The following is a 20,243-nucleotide window of genomic DNA, read 5'->3' as shown; positions in this document are numbered from 1 at the left end:
CCTGATCGAGTGACAGCCCGGCGTCGTGGCAGCCAGCTGGACGTTTGAGTGACTCTAGACTGATGGTGGCATGGAAGGTCCAGAGAGCCGGAGGAAACCAGAGGAGCGGGCATTGGTTTTCTCGTTCCTGTCCACTGCAGCGCCTAGAATGCCTCCGCTCCGCTTCGGAAACTTGGACCGAGGCTTGAGAAGGAATTCCTTTTCCTAAAGGGTTGTAAAAGTGGAGCAGAAAGCACGAGCTGTTAGGCCTGCCGTGGTAAATATAATTTGATTACACGTGTCCGTCACTTCCCTCTGCACGCAGGCTCTCGCTGGGAGAGTCGTTTCTCGGGGTTTTCTTTCCAGCTTTTGGAAACAAGCTTAGCCTTAAGAAATTGCCCTGAGACCGTCCCACTGATCTGCTTCATTACTGCGGGGCCCACATCCGCACACCCCGAGCGAGGGAAGTGGCTGGGGGAGGAAGGCCGCTCTCTGCTGGGTGTCACAGGGCCCTGAGTGGGCCGCAAGCGTGAGCTGGCTCTCCTTGTCCTGGTTACGTGGCCTTGGAAAACGAGCTGTCAGAGTATCTGGGGTGTTGGTCCGAGTACCACAGGTACAGGGCACAGTGGCCACCAGCTGTCTCACGGGGTGGGGGTGAGGGCTCTGAAGGGGCCCTGGTGTGCTTTGGGGGATCCTGGCAAGTTCAGGGTCATGCTCAAGGGTACTCAGAAGGCCTGGGGGCAATGGCTGCTTCCCACCCAGCACACAGCTCAGTGCTTGAATATCACGTCCAGGTGACCAGTGTGTACCCGTGGGACACGGTCCCTAGCAATGCTCCCTGCAGTGAGCAGCGTGGTTCTGCCGAGGGAAGGGATTCCAGCTGGCACGAGGGCATTGAGGAACCTCTTGCCCCGGTGGACTGTTCTTCCCCTGGCATTTTGCAGCCTCCTAACAAAGGTGTGGAAATATCTCCATTTCCACTTATTTCAGCCTGGAGTGGATTGAAGGAGTTTCTCTGGGAACCTAAGTTGCCTGGAGCGCAGAAGTACCAGGTCTCACAGAGGTTAAGCCTGTTTCAGTTCTCGCTTCAGGTGCACCGGGCCGGCCCCACCTGTGGCTCGCTCTTCCGCGCTCTGACATCTTTGTTCAAAGGTCCTGGATCCAAAATCTGTTTCTGCTTTGAAGTTGCCAACAGCTGCATTTTATTTTCTTATTTTCTTTCAAAGATTTATTTATTTATTTGAAAGTCAAAATAGAGGAGGTAGGGAGAAAGAAGGAGAGAGAATCTTCCATCCACTGTTTTACTCCCCAGATGGCTACAACAGTCCAGACTGGGCTTGGCCAAAACCAGGAGCCAGGAGCTTCATCCGGGTCTCCCACATGGGTGCAGCCACTGCTTTCCCAAGCCATTAGCAGGGAGGGAGCTGGATTGGAAGTGGAGCAACCAGGACGTGAACCAGTGCCCATATGGGATGCCAGCATCACAGGTAGCAGCTTTACCTGCTCTGCCACAACACTAGCCCCAACAGCTACATTTTCTAGCTATTTCTCTTCCAGGGCTTGTAAAAATTTTTATTTATTTATTTGTGAGGTTGGGAGAGAGCGAGAGGGAGACAGACATTCCTGTCCACAGTGAACTCCTCAGATGCCCACAGTGGCCTGGACCAGGCTGGGGCCAAAGCTGGGAGCTGGGAACTCAGTCCAGGTCTCCCATGTGGGTGGCAGGAACCCAGTTCCTTGAGCCATCACTGCTGTCTCCCAGGGTCTGCACTGGCAGGAAGCTGGAGTCCGGATCCAGAGCTGGATGCCAGCCCCAGGTACTCTAATGTGAGGGTGTGGGTGTCATAACCACGAAGGTACATGCCCACTCCTGCTTTTCTGGGAGTCAGACATGTGTCCTCAATGTCACCCCCCTCTCCTGTGTAGCCTAGTTACACACAGGGTCCACTTCAGCGAGAGAGTGGCTGAATGAGTCCTCTCACCGGTACAGCTCAGCTGTAACCTGTTTTCCATTCTCCTCTCTCATCTGAGATTGTCTCCACGTAAGTCTGACTCCTTCCTATTGAATGGGCCACACAGCCAAGGCGGAAGGAATCTGAGCTCTGGTCTTGGAAGATACAAGACCCCCCCCAGAGCTGGTCCCCACTCTCCTCTTAGGGAACATGCCGGTCTTGTGTCCCCGGCCGCATGTGGCCAGCGCGTGTCTGGTAAAATGAGTCCACTACTTCCCATTTTGAATGAGGTTTGTGCTTTTCACTCATTATTATTTCTGTCAATGATAAAGCTCCTTGGTGTGACTCAGAGGTGGTTTTGTGGCCTTTTCCCACCCAAGAGCAGAAGCACATGAAAGGTTGTGTGGTGTGGAAAGAGCCTTAGCAATGAAAGAAAAGACTGGTTCATATAAAGAGACTTGTTTCTATATGGAAAATATGAAGCACTTTTTTTCTTACACGGCCCAGGTGTGGATTAGTTCCTGAACCTTTTACCCAGCCGTTTTCGCGCTTGTAATTCTTCTGAGCATAGTTCAGCCAAGGCAAAGAAGCATGTTATTAAAGGTGAGCTGAAAGGCATTTACAGAATAAACAAACTGTTTAAGATCCTAAATCAGTAACAGAATCTATACGCACAGACTTGAAAAGTGCAAGAAAAATGTGTTCCAGGACTTTCGGGTTGCAGACCGGATTCTCCGCTTGCCTTCTTTGAAGGTCTTCCTGAAGTCCTTTTCATTTGCTGAAGGCACAGGCAGCTGACACTCTTCTTGGATCGTAGCTCTTTGTGCCTGCTGACCTGGCTCCCCCGAGGGGGGTGAGGACACCACCCTCCTTGATCTGAAATCTGTGATTCTCCAGCTGATACAGAGCGGGGGGAAAAATCAGTACTTTGATTCTGTTTGAGCAGTATGTTCTTAAGAAGTTTAAAATCTGATAGACTTTCTACCCCCTTTTCCCCCCTCCCTGGCCCATAGCATGGCAGAAAACCAGATCCTGTATTATTACCAATTTGTAGACGGCAGAAATGAGGCGTAGGAAGTTTTAGACCTAAGTAAGTCGTATTATCCCTGGTCATAGCAATAGGGGCTGTCATTTCTTTTAGCTTTCACCACATGCCAGGCACTCTGCTGAGTATTTTTCTTGTTAATACCTGTATTCCTCAAAATTACTTCCATAATTAAGCCCATTTAATGGATAAGCACACTGTGGGACAGAGAACTTAAGTAACCTGCCTGAGTTCCCAGGACCCGTAAGTAGCAGAGCTGAGTCTTGAACTTGGGTCCTTGAATTTATGCTTGTTAGTTCTGTTAGCCTCATATAAGCCATACTTGTGCAGTACTATGTATATTTCATAATACTTCAGTTTAAGTGAGGCATCCCAAAGACACATTAAGAAATACAAATATTCCTCCTGTATACAATTTTTAAAGATTTTATTTATTTATTTGAGAAGTAGAGTTCCAGATAGAGAGAGGGAGAGACAAGAGAGAGAAGTCTTCCATCTGCTGGCTTGTTCCCCAAATAGCCACAATAGCCAGAGCTGGGCCGATCCAAAGGCAGGAGCTTCCTCCGGTTCTTCCATGCAGGTGCAGGGGCCCAAGTACTCGGGCCATCTTCTACTGCTTTCCCAGGCCACAGCAGAGAGCTGGATTGGAAGTGGAGCAGCTGGGACACGAGCAGGCTGCCCAAGTGGGATGCTGGTGCCGCAGACTGAGGCTTAGCCCGCTACGCCACAGTGCCGGCCTGTACATTTTTTTAAAAATTCTTCTTTAACTTTTGATGATTGTTCTGTGTTTTGTTGTTTTTATTTGGTGACCTGTTTTCAGCCAAGTGTTGGATCCAATCATTGCAGCCGAGTGTACTGCTTTCCCTTTATCTTAAACTTTCATTGTGATTGTGGGACTGTGGAAAGGCATCCTCCCGCTTTTATAGTAATTTCAAGTGAGCTGGAGCAAGAGAGGAAAGGCATTTCTGGGGTCTTCCTGGCCCCCATTAATTCAGGAAGCAGTTCTTTCCAAGGGGAGGTCACTGACGGACCTCTCTAGGTGGCCACTGTACGCTTTCCAGATAAGCACATGTAGCTTACAAGGCTTGCTTCTACCCCCAGCCCTGCTGCCTTCCATGATGGAAAGGGGGCGGGTTCTGCAACAGCTTCATCTGGCACATTTTTGAGTAGCTTTGTTTCCCAGAAAACCGTATGCTGAGCTTGTCAAAGTCGTCTTCCCCTTTCAGCCCTTCTTGTTGTAGGAACATTGACTTTTCTGTAACGGGGAACAGCATCAGATGCAACAGCTGTGCTGGGCTTCTGTCACAGGTCCCGTCTCCTCTGTCAAGTTCACGGGGGACTAATAATATCTCTGAGAGCTTTGGGGCCAGAAAGATGAAAAGTTCTGTGACGTCATGATTAGCATAGCATCCTGTAAGTGTTGGCTCTCCCCTAGCCAAGAAATCAGGAGGCAGCCTCCAGCCTGGTCCTGAATGTGTTTCTAGTGTGAACTAGGGAGGCGGCGAGCTTTGGGGAAGTCCTGGCTTGGGTCAAAGTTGAGTGTGGAGGGAGCTGAGATCTGCAAACATCAGAGAAATCAGGAAGAGAGGCATGGGAAAGGAAATAGGATGAAGAGGTGCCAGGAAAAGTTGCCTCATCGTGTTTCGTTTCTCGGGTAGCCAGAAGGTACGTTTTCTACGTCCAGGTCACTTGCAGGCACTTTGGGCGCTGAGCTACCAACTTTCTCAGCTCGAGGACTTAATGAAGTAAAGATGCGGGTCACACTGGGGGGACCATTGTTTTCGGGAAGGATTGTTGTAGGCCTTTCCGGTTGTACTGGCCAGGTGCATGGCTTCATTCTTGAGTGTCGGCATGCCCACAGTAACATTTAGCTTAGAGCCGTTTGGAGGCTGCTGTGTGTGAGCGCAGTGACAGCCATGGTACAGACCCCAAGGGGAAGCGGTGGCGCTGGAACAAGATACAAGAGTGTTTGTGTGCAAGGCTGCTTAGCAGTATTCACTCAATTCTGTATTATTCATTCCCCATGGAGCCGCTCTTCTGTACTGGGGCAGGGTAAGCAAGTCCAATCAAGCCGCTGCCTTCATGGAGTTTGTATTCTGATATTTCTGTCCCAGATTGAAATGGGCTCAGTCAAGATGAATGTAAGTTGCCTAATCTGATACCCACGTTTCCTCAAAAAAACCAAACAGAATCAGTGTGGCTGCCGATTGGAGCCGCCAGCAGCCAGATGTGGCCCTGGGAAGAATATCTGTGAGAGTTTGTCATCTGGCTCCAGCTGTGCTAACCTAGGCCTGGTAGGCAGCCATGAGTTGTGTCTGCCAACTGGTGGCCAGACGCTACTGCAGGCTTAAACAATCAGCAGAATCCCTCATCCGGTGGCTGGATTCGCTGTGTGTGTCCCACAGATGACCGCCACTGTCCAGGCCAGAGACCTCTGTGGGCAGAAACGCCCAGCAGGGAACTGAGCGTCAGCCCCTAGAAAAGCCAGGCAAAGCCTCCTTGTCTCAGAACTGGACGGGATGCAGGAACTATGGAAAACCAATGTCATCGAGAGCACAGAAGAAACCAGGCGTGGTCTCTGCCTCCTACATCTTATTTTTAAAAAATGAGATTTATTTATGTGTTCGAAGGGCAGAATTACAGAGAGAGAGGAAGAGACAGAGATCTTCCATCCACTGATTCACTCCCCAGATGGCCACAACATTGAGCACTTGGGCCAGGAACTTCATCTGGGTCTCCCACATGGGTGCAGGGGCCCAAGCACTTGGGCCATCTTCTGCTGCTTTTCCCAGGCCATTAGCAGGGAGCTGTATGGGAAGTGGAGCAGCTGGGACACAAACTGGTGGCCATAGGAGATGCCATTTCACAGGTGGAGACTTCACCTGCTACGCCACAAGGCCAGCTCCTGCCTCCTACATCTTGATGCTGATGGAGATCTCTTGCCCGATATGGAGTCCCAGCCTTTGTATGCCCCTGCAGAAAAGCAAGGCGTAGAGTTGCGTATGAGCTTATCTTTTTTTCCCTCAGTAATTACTTTTTAAATTGTTGCCTCTTGGTGAGAAGCATTTAGGATGCTTTATTGATGACACCTAAACAGAGGTTTTAATGTAGAGTCTTAATTTCCACCTTTCGGAAGCAATTGGATCTGTAAGACCTGTCCTGACCCTTAAATACCTGATATCTCTGCCTGCAAAAAAAAAGCATATAAATAAACAAAATGCATCAGCCTACCTGTGCATGGAAGCTTTGTGATAAAGCATAGAGTGTCTGACTTAATGTGCCGAGTGGGTCCTGCTAAGAAACAGGAAAACACTGGGTGTTGAGTGTCCACTGTCCAGCAAGCCCCTTTTGCCCTAGTAGCTGCTCAGTGAATGTTTGTAGACAAGGCCACAGGAGGGAAAATGCCAGTGAACATGCTGCCTTTAAAAGCAGTGATTAAAGCTCAGTGCAGTTATTCGAATGGCAAGTAGGGGAAACAACTCACAATTTCATGAAAAAAAAAATATACATTGTAGCTGGAACATTTTTTCCCCCTCTCCGTCCTATTCTAACAGGAAACACAGGATGGCAGGGATGAAGATTTTAAGGGGGCTTCTTTGGGGACCATACGTCCCACTGAGAATATCTTCATCACAGCGAGGTTCTTAGTGGTTTTTCAAAGAAGTCCCACTCTGCAGAAGTAACGCCAACACCAGAATCATTGAAGTGGGGGACAGTTTGAGAGAGACTAGTTTATGGGTAAAAACCAACTTTTGTGTTCTAACTGGATTGTGTCAATTTGCTGCGCAGGAAGCATAAGTGAAGCCATTTGGTTTTGTGGCATTGGTGTGGGCTGGCTAGGGGGTGGGGATAAAGTTGAGGCATTGATATAGTATGAGGAGAGCCAGATGGTTGCATTACACATCTTTTGTGTTCTTGTTTGCTTCTTAAAGCAGTTGCAGAATTTTGCCCTTGGCGATATTTTCTTCGTGCCTGTGTGTTCTGCTGTGAATTTACTTTTGTCAGAGTACTTTGAAAGAAAAGCCTTGCTGTAAAAAAAATTTACTTATTTTTTTACTTATGTTATAAACTTGTGAAGTCAACAGTGTGTTCATAAAAATATTTTTTAAATGTTAAGTATGTTAGTAAATAGTAGGAGGATCAGCTTTGCTTTTTCTTAGCACAGGATTGCAACCATATTTTATGTCAAGTCGGAGAAAGAGTTCTGCAAAATTATGAATGTGCAGTTGATGATGGATGGAGATGGATGGATAAGTAGACAGGGAGCTAGATAAAACAGGTACGTCATTATTCCAGGAGTAGCGAGGCTTAGCTCTCAGCATTAGTTGTTGTAGGGGACTCTCAGGCTGTGGTTTGCGCGTTGTGTTTTGGCAGCAAGCCTGACTTGGTGGTAGTAGAGCGAGGCTGGGTCCGTGTAGGTTGGTGAGTTTTACCTTAGTGTTTGGTTGGCGCGTCTTACAACTGTTTGTCACACCACCACGGAAGTTTTCCCGTACGTGCACTTATTTCCTCCTAAAGGTAAATTATCCCCAGCGACAAAGGCCTCTTAAGACGCCCCAACTGCATGTGAGGAATGGTGTTTTATCAGCGACTGCTTTTAATAAGGAGCTGCTTTGGAGCTGGGCCTCCCCTCCCCTCCCCCCCCCCCCCATCGTGGTAGAGTGCTGCGGAATAATCTAGTGTCCTTTTCACAGCCCCAGTTTATCTTGTGGCCTTAGCTCAATGAGAGAGAACACAAACGCAGGCTCCTTGGGCTCCGGTTTGCTCTCCTGTCGTGCACAGATTTCTAGTTTTCCTTGGAACCTGCAGTCCCTGATGAGAAAGCAGGAAGCCTGTAGCCCTAACCTTATTGAAATCTCTGCCCGGGGTCCAGTCACAAGTCTGAGGCGACTCCCTCCAATAATGAAGCCATTGTCCGCATCGTATCTGATCAGTTCTTGAAATGTTTTGTAAGTCTATCTTACAACATTATAAGAAGATAATCAGCAGCCTTAGAAGGTCCCCATCTGGACTGTAGAGTTCTTTTACTGAAAGATGTTTTGCCTTTTTGAGATAGCTCTCGCGTTTCATCATCTGTTCCGCCGAGATGAAGTGCATATGAAAAGTCACTGACTCTGAATCCATCTGTTGTTATTATTTTCCACTGATAATTGGCTTGAACAATGAAATGTCTGTGTCTGCAGCCTTTGAAACTGTACACCCTGTTTATTTTCTGGAGGTCTCACTGCAACTCTGCTCCCCCCACCCCCCGCCCAGCGTCCCCCCTTCATTTTCTCCCAAGCTTGCAGCGAGTGGCGCTGGTGTGAAGATGACATCTTTGACTCTCTGCACCAGTATGTGTCACTCAGCATCTAAAGCTTGCATACGGATTTTTGTCACAATCCCTGTGGCTGTGCCGTTTGCTCCCGGCTCCAGCGCTCTTTCAGCAAGGACTTCGCTGGGCCACAATGCATGGATCCCTTACCTGGATCGTCGTCTTTATTTCACCGTCCTCATTAAAATATTAATTCAGCGTCCAGTATCTAATACCTATGGAATTAGATACCACCTATAATTGTATAATACATTCAGTGGCATCCAGGTTTGCGTGATACAGAGCATTAATATTGGATTCCACTAACAGCACTTCCATTAGCTTGCTCAACCAGGATGAGATATAGATGAGCTGGGCCGCATAACTACCAGCCAGAACTGCCAAAACAGTCATTAGAAGCTCCATTGGGATGGACAGAGGCTTTCTCACAGTGATACACTGATTACATTTTGTTCTATGGTTTATTTGCATCAAGGTTAGATCCCTATCGTCTGTGGAAGCCAGTTATCTAACACCTTATTTGCAAGGTCATTTCAAGGCAAAACAGCGAACACAATCCCAGTCTTGCATTTCTGTGGGAACCCCTCTTAGGGAACCTATGTTTTTCTCTTTGGGGGGGGCTTCCGCGGTCTTTTTATTTGCTGCCTCTTGTCTCCAATAGCTGCCATGATGTATGTTGGAAAAGGGGTTGTGTTTATTTGTTTGTTACAGTATTTTTAAAAACTTCTCCGTAAGGGTCTCTAAGTTTGCAGTGGAATGACACCTCTTAGGGACAGTGTTGTGCTAATGAAATTTAAACTGGCTTTTGAAATGGAAAGCCTCCTTAGTTTGCTGGGCTGGGATCTTCCTGCCAAGGTCTCTGAGCCTGGGAAGGACTGGTGTCCTGCCCTTTTGGCCCAAGCAACAGTGCACACTCCTACAGCACACAGCATTGGATTGGCTCCTGTAATGCTGTGTGACTCCGGAAAGCACTAGATGAACATAATCTTCTCTCTGTTTTGCTCGAAGTCGGTTTTAGTACTGCAGAGTGTATTTGGAAATAATGAAGTCCCTACAACCAACATGGAGCTGGCACATAGAGCCGAGGTCAGTGTGAGTCCAGCCCATATGCTGAGCAAAGGCAGCAGTGGGCTCTGAGTGCCAGCAGGCTTCCCTCCCCACCCCCCCCCACCCCCGCTTAAATCCCTGGGTTCTAAGGATGAATTATGTTGAGGTATGGCATATTTTCTGCCGAAATGGAGAAAATTGTTGACTGTAATTATGTCATTTAATCGAAATTATAAGTGGTGAGGGCCACTCAGTTGAAAGCATCTTTTCTAATATATGGGTAATGTTTTTAAATGAGTGGTCATGGATTGGTGACATTTGAAAGGCAGGCTTTCGAGATATATATTTGGGGAGCTCGAAATATTTTCTTTCAATGATTAGGAACTGAGGAGTGTAAGTTAAGTGACTTTTGTCTTTTTCATTTGACTCGCACAAGTATACTACATATGTACGCATGCATGTATATATAATACATGTACGTATGCATGTGTGTATGCTACATATATGTATGTGCGTGTGTGTGTGTGTATTTTATGTTTGGACATAAAATGTATCTTTCTCTGGATTCAGACTTGTAAGGATGAGTTAATAGTGGGAGAAGGCAGAGAAACCACAAGTGTACCAGTGGCCTTAAATTGTGACTACACAGATGAGATTTTTTAAAACTCCCACTGGGTGTTAGAGATTGAACTGCACTGCACCCCAGAACTCCACCAAAGTGTCACACTCCAAGATCTTTTTGGAGTAGCTGGAGACACAACAATAGCACTACACACACCTCCTCAGCCTCCTCTTCTCCAGTGAGTTCTTAATTACTAATGAATGCAATTCATTTTAATTGTTATTATAGCAACATAACGTTTAACTGTCTCCTGTTTAGTCCTGTCCCCGGGAACAGGCAGTGTCTCCAGCACAGCCAGGACAGGTAGAAGGCACAGCAGGCGTCTGATTGAGCCAGTTATTCATTTGCTGAGTGTTTGTGTTTATGCAAAGGGGCCTCTTCCTGCATATTTAATCTAGAGTAAGGCAGTGGCTTTTGTTGTGTTTAGCCCACATACCTTCAGTCCTTCCTCACTCCGCCGCCAGCCTGGGAGCCCCGAGAGCCAGAGCCCGCACGCTTCCCAGCGCCGATAGTTTCTCCCTTCCAAACTCCCAACTTTTCTTCTGTTGTGTGAAAATTGCCTCTCCCGCCCTAAAGCTCTGCCTCCTCACCATGAACTGGTAAGTGTGTGTGTGAAGCCAAGGCCGCTACTTTTGTTTCATTTTACAAATGTGGGGGGGGGGGGGGAGTACTTTGCCGCCCTCGTGGGCGCCTATTGAGAGCCATCCTGGTTCCAGGATCGGGGGCGGTTGTCAGTTGCTGGCCTGCGTTGAAATAGACAAGTACAGGTGCCTCTCAGGAAACGTGGCTGGGCTTTGGACTGGGCAGAGAGGCTCTGGGGGACTGGAGGGAATGAAAAAGAAAAGAGACGGGGAGAGAGAGAGCAGCTTTATTATTCTTTGTCCTCACAAATCCTGTTTTGTAACTATCCTGCAGATAATGCTGCCATTGTTTGCTAAAAGCCTTCAAACAGTGGGCAAGACCGAACTGTAAGGAGGCAGCACAACTCTGCCGCGGTATTGTCTCTCCCGGGCCAGGGTCCTCCCCGAAGGTCTGTGCCGGAATAGGAAGGGTTTTCTTCTGTGGAAATCGAATCGTCTCTTCATTGATATTAATAGCACACTGGAGATGTTGGCCATGATGCTGAGAGAGGCGGTCGGGAGGGAAGGAAATCTGATCTTGCTGGGGAGGGGGAGTGACAGCCTCTTGGCCCCACGGTGGAGGAGCCCTCCATCCAGGCACAGTCTGCATAATGGCATCCTGCCTTAACTGTTTGCTCTAGGAATTGTAATCTTGAGCTGTTTGTTTGACTCTCCGGACTCTGGCTATTTTTTTTTTGTTCCTGTACTGTCTTTAGAAAGCACCATATTCAGGGGCTAATCCCTGTGTTTTAAAAAAAGTAAATCAAACCAAAACAAAACAAGACTGAGAGGAATGGATGCACGGGGCACTGGGGTCCTCCTGGGTAACGGTGGCGTTTGGCTTGCTTTCCGAGAGCGAAGCATGACCCTTGCCAAAGGAGTTGCCACGGTGAGCAAGGGCACAGTGCCCCAGGAGGCCTGCACAGAGGTTGGAGGGCGCAGGGATCGCGGTCAGGGTCTCTACGAAGAAGCTTTCGCGACCAGTTCACGGTTGCCTGTGTTTGAGTAACTCTTTCCAACAGAAGAGTGTGCTATTCCCCCGCAGGTTGGAAACTGTGAGAATTTAAATAAAATTTCATCAACCTTATTAAAATATGTAGGGACCCGGGTCGTCTTGGGTACAAATCAGTCTAGAGACTTCGAAGCATTTATTAACAGTGAGGCTGCTGAAGGTTTTTAATAATAAAATTACAAACACTCTGTCTAATTGTAAGTATATGACTTTTATACTTGGTTTTTAAGGGGAAAAATACTTTTTTTTACCCGAGGAAAAGTAACTCCGTCAGAGCACCTTCTGTGATTAGCGCTATTGTATTCTTAAATTTTGATTGATAGAGATAATAGTTTTCACTTAAAAATACAGACAGGTACTTTAACTTTCCATGACAATAGCTATTTGCATTTCTTTTATCTTTTTGTTTAACATTTGTGGGGGTTGGGATGGATTTGATTATTAACTCTTATTGCACACTAAAGGTAAATCTAAAACAAAGGCTTTGTTGGAGCTTCAAAGGGAAAACAGCAAATATTGTTTTTAGGTTTCAACATTTAAAGGCTGTTAAAGGATACCTATAAAATATGTTCACATGACCGTGACCAGGGTCTTACTTCTCGGTGAGGTAGGAGAGAGCTGTTTCCCCAAGCCAGAGGGGCCGAGGCGGAGCTGCTGGGGGGCCGCCAGCCTGAAGCAATTTCCCCGTGGCCAGCGTCACCTGGGGTTGCCTGCACCACATGCCTCACCGTATTTATAGCGTTTCGGAGTTTTGCCTACCAGAGTGGACCCCAAAGTTAGGCACGAATACTTGGTGCGGGTCCCAGACGGGAAATTGGGGTGGGGTGGGGCACGTGTTCGTGGCACTGAGAAGGGGAGTTAAGGCGTGATGGACCCTAGGTAGTGCATTCGTTTGGTCGACAAGTGAAAAAAATGTCATGTGTGTAAGCCAGCAGGCATGGGTGGCGTCCAAGGTCACCTGTGGTCACAGGAAACCTGGACTCAACAATTGTGGCTTGATTTTCTTTTCCTCTTTCCCTCCTTTCTCTTTCTTCTCCTCCCTCTGCATTGCTCACTTGTATGTGAGCGCGCTCTCTCTCTCTTTATCCTTTCCTTTTTTCCTTTCTTTTCTTCCCTCTCTCCTTTTTCTTTTTGTAAACCTGATTTCATATTTGAAGTCATCTGGGCATAGGGAAAACTTTGGGGTTGCCTTTGTAAGTGGCCTTTCTTGTCTTTAGTGAAGAAAAAAAAAAGTGACCTTGTTATTAACCTTTTGCAGCTAAGCCTTGTATGCTATGCATTGGTCATCCTTTCATTTTCTGAAAAATCATGGGAAAATGAGACCCAAGAGCCTGCGTGAGTTAAGATTCACTCACCTAAGTGGCAGGAATCTCTTGGAAATGGACCCATTTGAACCTGCTTGTGCAATGAAGTTTGTTCTCTTGGGTTTGAGGATTTGGAGGTCTGGGAAGTTCAAATGAGTTCCTGGACTTAGGAGAAGGAAGGGGTCCTCATGCCAGGAACCTCCTAAACTGCCCTCTTCGTCACGGGCCAGAGCCTGGCTTCGCTCGTCTTTCTGTCCCTGTTGAGTCTGCACACAGGGTGTTCTCAGCCAGCATTTGTTGGGCCAAAGCTTGAGATCAAATACATCGTCCATCCCGGAGAGTCACTTTTGCATAATTGTGCAAAATGACAGATAATACAGAAATCCTGATACGGGTCATTCCTTTTAGCTGTCTGGAAAGGAAAAAGGGGAAATGCATGGGAAGAGGAGACTGTATTGTTCATTTGTAGCCTTGTGAAATGAGATCCCACCTGCACCCTTCACTGCAAGCACCAGTTGGCACTATGTCTTCCATATCGCACAGCATAAAGGCGGGGTACAACACGCCTGTAGAAAGTGTAACGAGGCGTTATAATAACATACAGGTTTCACAGAGTGGCATTTCTAATCTGGGGTGAGTGGGGAAGGCAGAGGGAGAGGAAGGTACTGTGAAGTTTCTGACCCTTGAGGTCACAGGGGAAGTGTGGTATCTTATAGACCCTGGTTTGTGTGGTTATCACCTGATCTCAGGTGAGCGGCACTGTTGCCCTCAGTAACTAAGAGGCCCAGGAAGAGCCGTGGTGTTCACAGGGTCTTAACTGTTGCAGAGAATGACATCAAGGGAAAGAATTAATTTCTGTTTACTGTATCCTTGGCTCATTTTTAAAACCTAAAACCGATAGGAAACTTTCTAAAAAGAGAGAGAAAAAGGGGGGAAAATGCACTTTGTGTGATGACAGCATTTTTTAAAAGAAGACAAGTGGGCTGGAGGGGAATATATTTCTTTTACCTTTTTTTGTTAACTTAAAAGCTTTACATAATCATCTAATTTTAGTTCTGACATTCATACTGCCAGTAAGCATACAGGTAAATAGTTGATAATATTTGCTAGGGAGAAGTGATTGTTTTAAAAAGAAATAGCAGATAAGAGTTTTGGAAACGGAAGTTTTATGCTTTGGGGAAAAAAAATTAAACACAGATTTTTCTCCTAGTTGTTGATTTCCGATTCTTCTAAGCTTGTAATGATGCAGACTTAGGCCCCAGTACTACCCCCTAATTTTCTTGTCTGTTCTATTGACACATTTCATTTAATTTAGCATGATGGCAAACAGCTGTTGAACTATTAATCTTTTTCTCAGCAAAACTAGGAAAAAAAGATCTTTTCGATTGCTTTGCTAATGTATCCTTTTTCTAAAAACTAAAATCAAGAGAAATAAATGAACAAGTGGTCAAATGTGCATGTGCATTAACATTTATAGAACTTCAAAATGGAGAAAGATAGAGTTTATATCCCACTGGCAATCTTTTTTATGTAAACGTGAAAATTAAATGTAGCCAATTTTGTATTGCTTTAGCATTTATATGTTGGAAAGTCAATTGTATAATTTTGTTGTTATTAATCTCCCCCGTGCCCCCTGCTGCCCAGGGAAAAATTTACCCTTGTAAAATCGATGTAAGAGCTGGCTTCCATTTTCGCCCAGCGTTCACTTACAGAATACACCGGGTGGGTGGGTAGCTAAGAAGAGAAACAGGTCTAGTGCTTACCTGAAAATGATCTGCAGGTTCTAGTGCAGCACTAGCGATAACTTTATTCAAAGTAGGCATTTTCAGCAGTTTAAAAAAATTAAATTTTAATGAGGTCCAGTTGTTTGCCAGGCCTATATGATAGCAAATCTCATCTGCATTGCAAAGTCTGATACTATAGGTCTGACTGCCAAACACGCAGAAATAGACACAGCTCAATAGATAAACATAAGTGAGTATAGAGTGCACGCACTGGAGAACGTCTCAAGTCGGAAGGAGGGCGCAAGGGGTGTTCTTACTTCGAATTGAGTAGGGTCTGCCAGAGTTCACTGGCTTTACATTTCAGATTCGGTGAGTGGTAGAGGTGGACTTTTCTGGGGGTGGGTGGGAGAAGCTGCTGGGCCTTGTGTCTCCCGAGGGAGGGGGCTGTTTTGCAGAGCCCTCTGTTCTGTTCTCCTTCCTTATCCCTGAGCGCGAGTTCTCACCATTGGAGAAACCAATCCTGGGGACACACATCAGCAGTAAAGCACACGATTTTCATTTTCAATTTGAATTGTTTTGTGTAAAAACACAAAGGCTTTGGGCAGGTTGCAAAATAGTAACCTAAAGTCTCAGAGCTAGGGTTTTCCCCCACCCAAATGGTGAACATTTATGGTGAAAACCTCCAATTTCCTCTTACAGTAAACATGAAAATTACGATTTCACTCAGAGCCTGCATCTTTTTCCAATCTTAATGGCAAGAATCTGCATACACTTGCTTGTGGAAATGTCATAAATTGGCCTCAGATCAATTCCTCAAAGAGTACACAGCAAAGTGCCACTTTCAAATTTTTTCGCCCTGGTGAAATAAGATTTTTCCTCCTCTCGGGGATGTTTGCCTTTCCCCATTCAGGGCCAACGGCTGAGGGACATGCAGGGACATAGTCCTGTAAAATTAAAACCACTGCGTTGCATATTGTCTTCCAGAATGAGCAAAGGAGATGAACATTTGAGTACAATGTTGATTTGATTTTGCCATCTTTAAAAAAAAAAAAATTACATGAGCATTTGGTCAATGGATGTGGAATGAATCCTGTACCCGTTAGAAACTTGATCTAAATTAATAAACAAATGTTTTTCTTGTCACTTGTGCCATATGTTGATCCCAGTTTCATGGGCAGCAAGAGGCAGCTTGTAATGTTTCTTCGAGGAGGGAGTGTACAGATGCAGGAGTGGATGTGGGCTAAAACGTGTTCCCTGCTTTCTTTGTGTTTTAGGAAGCTTGATTTCAATTGTTTATTTCATCTGACGTGAACCATTTTTATTTAACTTCGTAGATCTGGTAGATCTATGCTAAGTGGAAAACATTCTGTGAACAGCTTTCATCGGCAATTAAGCCCCCAGCCCTCCCCAAGCGGCGCACAGTGATGCTTTTATTCGTTTGGAGAAGTCCAAAGTGGTATAATGCATCTTGCCTGCGAGGACTCGCTCCCCTCTGTAGAACGGATGAGCCTCTGCTTTAATGAAATTAAAGATGTTGTGGATGTTCACCAAACAGAGACACATCCAAGTAGCGGTCTGGTTTCCAGAAACAAAGGCCTGTGAGTCATATTTTATTCCACATGAAAATAAATCGACGGGCAAGAAGATGAGAAACAGTTCATACGCACAGTGTGAAGCGTTTCACCTTGACTTTTTCCCTCCCAAGTTGAGGTTGTTGTCTTGAAGACCTCAAAGGTGTGTGGTCCAGAGAAGCGGAGATCTTGGGGCTTGTTCGCATTCGCTCTGGAAGTGAGTGCGCGTGAAACAGAATTGAGCGCCCCCCTTGTTTTGCTTGTGTCTGTCCCAGGTAGAGGAGGATGCTGCCTCTCTTGATGCCCAGATTTTGATGTTCTCTTTTGTTTGCAGGGTAAGAAGTGACCTTCTGAGGTGACTATAACTGAAGATTGCTCTACCGAAGCCAGAATAAAGGTAAATGTAAATATGATTAGTAGATTTATATCTAGGGCCCTATCTCTCACCTCCTAGGCATTTTAACTCCCTTGTTTTCTCATCTGTATTTGTCAAATAATACATGTACCTATTTGTGTAAATACCACCCGGAGCCCATTTGGGGCAGTCTTCAAAGGAAAGATTACCAGGAAGGAAGTGGTCCACAGGTTCACATCTCCCCCACGCCGCCCCCCCCCCCCAATATTACTTTATTGATTGTGGAAGCTGAACATATCTTTGGCTGGTTGACATGGTGGGTTTGCTATTAGACAGGAATATTCACATCAGAGAAGTGGCGATTCATAAAAATTAACTTGCTGCAAACAAGAGTAGCGCATGTCAGTGTTCTGTGCTGAAGTGGTGTCATCCAGTTGATGTTCATCTGGCGGCTTTGTAATCACCTTCTTTCAGAAATTAATAGTCAGACACCATAGCAACACGCCACATTGATGTCACTGCTGAGCGGCGTGGGGCATAGCCCTGTAATGTCAGCGCTAGGCTGCCTTGTTCTCTTGACCTTGCTTGAAAATCAAATGAGTACTTGATTTTAAAATTAGAACTTTTCAGAGAGACTAGTGCAGCTTGATGAATGAAAGCCAAATTTAATTTTCTCAAAATCACTTTTTGGGGAGGGGGTTGCAAAGCCGTTTGGTTGAAATGGTTAAAGATGAGAGATGTATTTACTTGATTTCAAAAGTATCTTCCTGATCAGGGCAAAGATCATCTTATGCAAGATAATCTTGCAAATGATTTGAACGTCTGATATTTCTCAACTAGTGGCGTCTTCATTTCATTTTTGGATTTGGGCCTTTAATAGTTGTATTTGATTTAGTAGATGTGAACCTGTTTAAAAACAGGTTATTTTTTGTCATAGTTGAATAAAGCTGTTGCTCTGGACTTACCAAATTAAAGTTTATGAATTTATAAGATACAGACCGCTTATACTCATTAGTTAAACAAGAGTTTTTATGAAACTTTCGTAACATGCAGATTGTTTGATCACATTTGTTTTTAATTTCTTCCAAGCCTTTAGGGTTCTAGGTTGTACCAGAAAGGGGTCTAGATTTGATTTTATACTTGTATTCTGGCACATTTGATTTGGACCAAAAAAAAATCATTTCACCACCTATGTTGTTTAAATTAAACCTTTGCAGTGCAACACCTAACTGTCCTCAAAATAGGACCGAAGTCCCCTTTAAATATCTGGCATGGGAGGGGATGTGCCCCAGTAGCCATTGCAATTAAGCCACAGCAAGACTCAGCAAAACACTTGGGTGTGCTGAGACTCAGTTTCCCAATCTTAAAAATGAAAGGATCAGTCTATACCAAGGCTCTGCCGACTGATCTCTGCTTTGTGGACTGTTGCCTCTGTGTCACAGCTGCTTGTTGGGGTGTACTTGGCAGTCTCCCGGCCTCTGTGATCTCAGAGTGATCTCAGTGCAGGAGGCTCCTCCTGCAAAGTTGTGCCAGGTGTTTAATTCATCTCCTGCTGTTAGCAAAGGTTTCCAGTGAAGCTAAAGCTTGGGATTAAACCTAGCTGGAAAAGTAGATGAAAAGATGATAAAATAAAATCACCTTGAGAGTTTCCCTGTTGCTATGCCTCCAAATTATAGCTTCATTGATAAGATTTCATTGTTTTCTTTGGAATCACCTGTATGTATGTTATTTTTATTCTGATCTGATATCTTTATAACGTCCATGCTTATATCCAATGATCTAAAAATAGAGATGTGGTTTTTCCACCTAATTTCTATGACATTGTTCAAAGTTAAAAATATCATGGGTTAAGGAGAAATTTGGCGGTGGGGAGGGGTAGTTGGGGGGAGGAGAACAGCTCCCAGGAAGTTGCTAGCATTAACTGGGAGAGAGAGTCCATGTTAAAAAGTATTTTATAATCACTAATCAACTGCGTAGTCAATTATATTGTTCAATATCCTGTCTATAGGACCTCCCCCTTATAAAATTGCTGGATCATAAAGATGTTCTCCTGATGCCTCCATTCTTGACACAAAGAAAACTGACTAATGAATCCATATAGTTTTTTCTTTGTCTTGCCAGCTAGGTAGCTCAGAGTAAGAGTTTTTGCTCAATCTTTAGTTTTTCTCAATTTCAGCCTTCTTTATCGTCTTTGTTTTTGTTCTTGATAGGTAAGCTTCATTTTTTTCTATCCCCAATGAACATTTTATTAACATGTTTTTCTTCTGTAATATCTGTCCCATCCATGATCTGACTCTAATTTCAATCTTTAGAAATAAATTAGGGCTTATGGGCTCAAAAGAGTAATAAATTATATATGATTTTATATTAATTTATTTACTTGAGAGGTAGGCAGACAAAGAGAGACAGACAGAGCCCCCATCTGCTGGTATACTCCTTAAATGCCCATGATGGCCAGCGCAGGGCCAAAGAAAAGCTCAGATCTAGGAATATAGTCCAGTCTTCTATGTAAGTGGCAGGGACCAAATTACTTGAGCCATCACCGCCTCCCAGGGGAACATTAACAGGACACTAGAATTAGGAGCATAGCTGAGCACCAAACCCAGGCATTCTCATGTGGGATGCAAGAGTCTTAACCAGCATCTCCTCCCCTAGGCCAAATGTTCTCCCATATATTTCACCTTCAAAGAAGCTCAGAGGCCTTGCAAAAACTATTTATTACATAAATGTTAGATATAAAGAAAACTAGTTTGCAAGAAATATAAAATAATGTCTGAATGTCTAAAATGAGTGTGGTGGTTAGTGTTTCCTAAACAGAAGATCTTGCTACCTAGTGATAGACTAAAACCCAGCACCGTCTCTCACCGTCTACGTAGGATGTGGATTTCAGATTCTAGGAGCTTCTCAGTAAACGGCATGCCTGAAATTTGAAATCTGGGAATCATTAGCAGTCAGTGTTGATACAAATAAATATGCCTACATAGGCACTCTGGGAACAACTGGTTATGTGCATAAACGTGGCCAGGCAAATTCAGAAAACCAGATGAAGCCATTTTTTAAATTTAGATCCAAAGGTCTGAAGAATCATAAATAACAGTCATCATCCTTGGTAGTGATACCACAATTTTCTTCCAAGTAGATCTGAGTGCTTTACAAAATGGGTCTGGTTGCTGGCATTCCTGCGAGGTAGCTGGCAATTATTACAATCCCGGCTTTACAGACTGGGAAAGTGGACCTGTAAATGGTAAGCAACTTACCCAAGGTCGTCTACAAGGTCAAGACAGACACTGAAAAGAGATCTTGCTCTGGTCACAATTACACTGATGTCACTCTATTGTGGCTGCCTTGGTTCAGTGACTTAATAAAGGTTTATGCAGCATTTTCTCCCTGTCCTCTCACCATTGACAATTCATCCACATGCATTTTACTTAAAATCCAAAACCAACTTGTAAAATTCATCTTTTTGTGTGTAATTCTGAATGGTATGGAGAGTTGAAGATCATCACTCGAGCCCACGTGGATTAGTTAAATGGCTGTCTAAATGTTACGGGGTCTTTGAGCTTCACATTTTATCTGTTGTTTTGCTGAATTGCTCTGATAACCTCATTCCTACACACATGCAGACATACAAATGCACATAGCTACACATTTACACTAATTCTTATTGCAGGGTGTAATTGGTGGTTCTCGCCCAAGGG

The 20,243-nt window shown here is 45.0% G+C and overlaps 1 protein-coding gene across 4 annotated transcripts in view; it reads left to right on the top strand.

Annotated features, from left to right (window-relative positions):
- The window catches only part of FOXP1 (forkhead box P1), a 625,834-nt gene that overhangs the window by 263,455 nt on the left and 342,136 nt on the right, over nucleotides 1–20,243 (top strand). For all 4 annotated transcript variants that reach the window (XM_062201264.1, XM_062201263.1, XM_062201262.1 and 1 more), the window contains exon 4: nucleotides 16,525–16,587. The gene's annotated coding sequence lies outside the window, so the exon portion shown is untranslated. The remainder of the gene's footprint in view (nucleotides 1–16,524; nucleotides 16,588–20,243) is intronic.

Source organism: Lepus europaeus, chromosome 9, assembly GCF_033115175.1.
Source record: "Lepus europaeus isolate LE1 chromosome 9, mLepTim1.pri, whole genome shotgun sequence".
NCBI classification, from domain to species: Eukaryota; Metazoa; Chordata; class Mammalia; order Lagomorpha; family Leporidae; genus Lepus; species Lepus europaeus.
Note: the sequence above shows the minus strand (reverse complement) of the source record. Positions and strands in the feature narration are given on the sequence as shown.